Here is a 6,752-nt window from a genome sequence, read left to right on the forward strand (position 1 = left end):
AGTATCTTCCACGCTCACTACAAATGACTTGAGTTTGGAGCAAACTTATATGTGATCCGTGTGATGGAGAAAACAGAGTTTCACATAGCTGGCCTGTAGGTAAGTAGTTTGAACAGCAAACTGCTGTGAATTTCTTCACTGACACACTAAAGGAAATTTTTAATGGAGGCCAGAAATGGCAGTATTTTCTGACAACGTATATGTGATCCGTTTGACGGAGAAAACACGGTTTTAAATAGCTGGATTTCTAGCGCTGTAATATAGAAAGGACTTGGCTGTATTCAGCAGTGCCAACAAGCAAATGGCGCAGAAAAATTGTGTTTTCTGGATTGCTTTTTAAGCAAATAATGAGGATTAAGATCCAAAGAAAAGTATTCCTGGCCCCTGAGACCTGGGCCTTTGTATAGAAATATCTAACAGCAGCAGAAGGCAGAATTGGAATGGAGCCTCTTGTGCTATATGCACTGCAGTCTGCTATATACCCTGCCTGCCTGCCTATATACACTGCCTGCCTGATATCTCTGCAGATGGATTAGTTAGTCCTCAAAAGGACTGTTTGTTAAGATGGCTATGTGTAATATACGGTTTTTCTCCCTACACTACCTAATACACAAGCAAATCTCACCCTGACGCAGCAGCACCTCTCCCTACACTGTCTAATTCTGGAGTGACTGTTACGTACATGGCGGCGCCAGGTCTGATATAGACCCGATGACGCTATGCGGCCAGCCAATCACTGTAATGCCACAACCAACATGGCTACAGCATTACAGTGAGTGGCAGGCAATCCCTGCATGTTGATTGGCACTCTAAAGAGCGCCAAACATGCAGGGAGGGTACCCGAGCTCCCACTGAGCAACCCCGGAAATACTCGGCGAGCACTGAGCATCTTGAGTAGTGAGATATTCGGGCGAGCACTGAGCAGTAGCGAGCATGCTCGCTCATCACTAGTCTTTAATAATTAGCTGCTCATTTTCTGTCATCTTGGTCACTGCTTATACATAGCACTGGAGTCAAAATGAGTTTGTAACAGACTTTTGCGCTCTGCACAGTCAGCAATCAAAACAAACATTATTATACTTAGCTTTGTCATTTCAGCCGCTGCTTATGCTGAGTACAGCAGTGGATGAGATGCTCATCTCATTTGCTTTGTTCTCAGCCACTTTATGCAGATAATGTATAGCTGTCAACTGTTTCTCAATAAGTACAATGGTGAAGTACAGTGGGTATGGAAAGTATTCAGACCCTTTTAAATTTTTCACTCTTTGTTTCATTGCAGCCATTTGGTAAATTCTAAAATGTTCATTTTTTTTTCTCATTAAAGTAAACGGTGGCGCAGTGGTTAGCACTGCAGCCTTGCAGCGCTGGGGTCCTGGGTTCAAATCCCACCAAGGACAACATCTGCAAAGAGTTTGTATGTTCTCCCTGTGTTTGCGTGGGTTTCCTCCGGGTTCTCCGGTTTCCTCCCACACTCTAAAGACATACTGATAGGGAATCTAGATTGTGATCCCTGATGGGGACAGCGACGATAATGTATGTAAAGCGCTGCGGAATATGTTAGCGCTATATACAAATAAAGATTATTATTGTTATTACTCTGCACCCCATCTTGACTGAAAAAAAAACAGAAATGTAGAAATTTTTGCAAATTTATTAAAAAAGAAAAACTGAAATATCACATGGTCATAAGTATTCAGACCCTTTGCTCAGACACTCATATTTAAGTCACATGCATTTCCTTGTAATTCTCTTTGAGATGGTTCTACTCCTTCATTGGAGTCCAGCTGTGTTTAATTAAACTGATAGGACTTGATTTGGAAAGGCACACATCTGTCTATATAAGACCGCACAGCTCACAGTGCGTGTCAGACCAAATGAGAATCATGAGCTCAAAGGAACTGCCCAAGGAGCTCAGAGACAGAATTGTGGCAAGGCACAGATCTGGCCAAGGTTACAAAAGAATTTCTGCATTACTCAAGGTTCCTAGGAGCACAGTGGCCTCCATAATCCTTAAATGGAAACAGTTTGGGACCACTAGAAGTCTTCCTAGACCTGGCCGTCCAGCCAAATTGAGCAATCGTGAGAGAAGAGCCTTGGTGAGAGAGGTAAAGAAGAACCCCAAGATCACTGTGGCTGAGCTCCAGAGATGCAGTAGGGAGATGGGAGAAAGTTCCACAAAGTCAACTATCACTGCAGCCCTCCACCATTCGGGCCTTTATGGCAGAGTGGCCCGACGGAAGCCACTTCTCAGTGCAAGACATATGAAAGCCCACATAGAGTTTGCTCAAAAATGCATGAAGGACTCCCAGACTATGAGAAATAAGATTCTCTGGTCTGATGAGATGAAGATAGAACTTTTTGGTGATAATTCTAAGCGGTATGTGTGGAGAAAACCAGGCACTGCTCATCACCTGCCCAATACAATCCCAACAGTGAACCAATGGTGGTGGCAGCATTATGCTATGGGGGTGTTTTTCAGCTGCAGGGACAGGACGACTGGTTGCAATTGAAAGAAACATGAATGCGGCCAAGTACAGAAATATCCTGGTTAAAAACCTCTTTCAGAGTGCTCTGGACCTCAGACTTGGCCGAAGGTTCATCTTCCAACAAGACAATGACCCTAAGCACACAGCTACAATAACAAAGGAGTGGCTTCAGAGCAACTCTGACCATTCTTGACTGGCCCAGCCAGAGCCCTGACCTAAACCCAATTGACCATCTCTGGAGAGACCTGAAAATCGCTGTCCACCAATGTTCACCATCCAACCTGACGGAACTGGAGAGGATCTGCAAGGAAGAATGGCAGAGGATCAACAAATCCAGGTGTGAAAAACTTGTTGCATCATTCCCATGAAGACTCATGGCTGTACTACCTCAAAAGGATGCTTCTACTCAATACTGAGCAAAGGGTCTGAATACTTATGACCATGTGATATTTCACTTTTTTTTTAATAAATTTGCAAAAATTTCTTCATTTCTGGGCTTTTTCAGTCAAGATGGGATGCAGAGTGTACTTTAATGAGAAAAAAAGGAACTTTTTAGAATTTACCAAATGGCTGCAATGAAACAAAGAGTGAAAAATTTAAAGGGGTTTGAATACTTTCCATACCCACTGTATATAGTTTTCTTATTTTTGTGTGGATAAATAATACAGCATATTGTTAAAATGGGCCGTAAAATCCTAAAATTATCTGTGAGATAATACTGAAGTGATGAAAAATGGAAAGATAAAATTTAAATCAACTAACTAAAAACAGTAGAACAGAAACAGATTTAATTTTATTACAACCCTTATATCAAACTGATACATTCCCATCCTTATACTGTAGCATAAACCTTAGAATCTTATTGGTCAGTTACTGATCACATGACCAGTGCCATCCAGGTGCCCGTGAGCTCAGTTGACAGTTGAGGAAAGTGGCAGTTGGAGTTGACTGGTGACGGTAAAGAAGCTGTCTGCGGACTGTGAGCAAAGCGATAATATGGAGAAAGAGGAGATTGTAGGGAGGAAGAGAGCGAGGAAAAGAAAACACTTGGACTCATCGGCTGATGAGAAGTCTTCAAGCAAAAAACCCAAAAGGAGGGGAAAAAATAGTAAAAGACCTAACTCAGGACAGAAGATGTCTCCCACCCCAAAGATGGAGTGAGTGGATGAGGACATCATTGCCCAGAGTGAAGGACTCAAGAACAGAAGACACTTGGACTCATCGGCTGATGAGAAGTCTTCAATCAAAAAACCCAAAAGGAAGGGAAAAAAGAGGAAGAAAACAGACTCAGGATGGAAGATGTCTCCCACCTCAGAGATGAAGCTAGTGGATGAAGACGTCATTATCCAGAGTAAAGGACCGAAGAACAGAAGGATCAACCAGGATTGTTCAGAGGAACGAAAGACACCATCAATCCAGGCCAATAACCAGAAGAAACAAGACCTGGGAGACTCAGGTAAGAAGAGAAATATAACTAGTAGTGTTGAGCGAGCACTAAAATGCTTGGGTGCTTGAAGCTCAGGCCGAGCTCGCCGTGATACTCGGGTGCTCGACCCGAGCAACGAGCCCAATGTTAGTCGATGGGAGACCCGAGCATTTTTGCGGCGGCACCCCCGGCAGTCTGTAGAAAGCCTAAAAAGTGCCCAAAACGATAGTGACAGTGCTCAAAAGACATGGGGACAGCATGGGCATCACCCCAGGAAGCATTTCTGACCCCCAGGTCACTGCTGTCAACAATGTGGTCAGAGGTATTAAGCCACTTTAACAGGCTCACAATAAAACGTTCAAAAACGAAACTGAAACTGTTTTCCTGTGAAATATGTTAAGGAACTTCCTTTCCAGGATAAAGACTTGTGTATAAGGTAAAATAAATAACCAAAAACAAAAATACTCCTCCACACCTTGGGCTATGTTCACAAGTAGCATTTTTTATGCGTTTTTGTACTTTTGTATTGCTTTCAACCGTGACAAATGCATTCACCGGGAAATGTCATTTTAACATTTTACAATCTTATCTGGCCATGTGCTGTGTGACACATGCATACAGTGCTGAAAATACATGGGAACAGCATGGGGAAGACCCCTGCAAGTGACGCGCTCCCTGGGCCGAGTGTACACGCATGTGGGTCATCCGGAGCCGGGTCTCTGGGGGTTGTAGTCTCCGTGGCGGCGACCTGGTCCCATGGCTCAGGGTGGTCAAACCAGTGGCAGTCTTTATAGGGTTTTTGTGGTTTAATGTGCGACTACGCCACCCGTGGATTGCGGTCAGGGTGTACCGCCGCTGCGAGGCAGTCCGCTGAGGCTGGTGTGGTGTGCGCAGCTAAAGATGGGATAACTCCCCACGGGAAAAGTATGGCCTCAGGGCAGGGAATGTGGATGATGGGAGTGATGGTGCGCGGGCATCCCAGTACTAGTAGTGCTGTATGTGGTGAGAAAGCAGGAACGACTCAGAGTCTTTGCAGTGCAGTTCAGGGTCTTTACTGATGATATTAAGGCAGACCCTCCCGGGAGTACTGGCTAACATAAGCGGCCTGGTCAGTCTGTGAGCAAGCAGGAGTTCCCCTGGCCAGGTGGAGTTGTAGGCTTCCCCGTCTATCTGCACTCTTCCTGGCTACCTTGCTGTAAGCAAGTGGAAGTAGCCCACGTCCCTGAGTATACCGTGTGGTGCTCACCCGTATGGCTGGTGACTTGGGACCTTCTGATAGCCTCCGCTCCTCGATGGCAGTGCTGGTCCCTTCCTTGTGACTGAGCCTCCGGGCTTCTATGGCCAGAGGACCTGGAATCCCCTGCCGGCTGGTTTCTGCTGCTGGACTTAGAGGTTCCCACATCCTCGGACTCTGTTGTCCGGTCGTAGTCTCTTCAGCCAGGACAAGCAATATCTGCTTCCAGTCCCTGGCACTCAGCTCCTGCTCCTACAGAGCTCCTAGCTGTTTCTCGCCCTCTGTCTGGAACTTCACTCCAGGCTCTGTCTAACTAACCCTGCCCCAGATCCAGTTTATATAGGGCAGGTTCCTCCCCTATCTGGCCTGGGACAGGAGGTGTTGCATGTTTAAGGGCTCCTGACCAGGAAACCTCCCACCTGCTCTCAGACGTAATATTTCTATTACTGTGGTAACCAGACCCCTGGGGTGCCAAATTCTTCCCTAGTAAATTTTAGTACTCCGGGACTAAACATATTTTTAAGAAAACACAAATACAGGGTATAATAGTAGCATAACATATGTACACGAAGTTTTAGTCTTTTAGAGGTCACGGCGTGTCCGTAACCGGGTGTCCATGACACACAACAAGGTGAAGTCTTGGAACAGAGTAGGGGACCTGTCCAAAGCAAACCCCTAACGTTGGCCCTGGGCGTGGCTGCAAGGCTGAGGCTAGCTACTTTGGGCCACAAGGAGGCCACGCCAGACAGGTTTTTCTCTTCCGCGGCCATTTTCGCAAGAGGCACCAAGGTGCAACTATCTACAATGTAGTTCCGGTTACTCAGCGTCCATAACCTGTCAGTCCAAATAAACCTGCAGGGTAACTAGAGAAACATAATCAATGAACAGGCAACAAAACATAAACCTTTTTCAGCATTTACGTATGTACAGGTAAATATATACTTGGCATTAGACTCTCCAGCGAGCGGGCATGTGTCCTCTAGTGCTCCTGGTGGACCTACGTAACCCACTATCTGGTTCTGCACTACAGGGTATAGAAGGTGTTGCGGGTAGGCCTGGCAGCTTTCTGCATACTCTTTGGCTTACTAGGGGCACGGCAGGCTCACTACTAGCAGAGGGTTGATTCTCCTGGGCTGCTGGTATGGATTCTTCTGCCTCCTGGGCCGGCTGCTCTTCTGACACTACCTGTTCTTCAGTAGGCCCATGAGGGGCTGGCTGGAGAAAGGTGAGGATGGGTACCACGACAGCGTTGTTGATTTGAGTCCAGGACCGGGGAAAGTCTCCGAGTACAGTACTGATCATTTCTTCCCTTTCCTCTGCGGGTTGAGGGTTCTCTTGATCTTCGTCAGGGCTTTGCAGCTGCTCGGGACACTTTTTCAGGTGGTCTCTGGAGACAATGGCTGTGGTTTCTCCTCCATCCTTACTGATTACACAGACTTTTGGGTTATCATGACTTGAAGGCAGTACTGTGTACGGGTCCTTCTCCCACTGGTCGTCCAACTTGTGGAGCCGCCTTTTTCTCTTCAAGACCTGCTCTCCAGGTACCAGGGGAACAGCGGGAGCATGCTGGTTATAAGTCTTCTCTTGCCTTTCTCTTGCTTGAGAC

This window comes from Phyllobates terribilis, unplaced genomic scaffold (genome assembly GCF_046119375.1).
Source record: "Phyllobates terribilis strain yellow unplaced genomic scaffold, ASM4611937v1 Scaffold_8__6_contigs__length_399053987, whole genome shotgun sequence".
Taxonomy (NCBI): Eukaryota; Metazoa; Chordata; class Amphibia; order Anura; family Dendrobatidae; genus Phyllobates; species Phyllobates terribilis.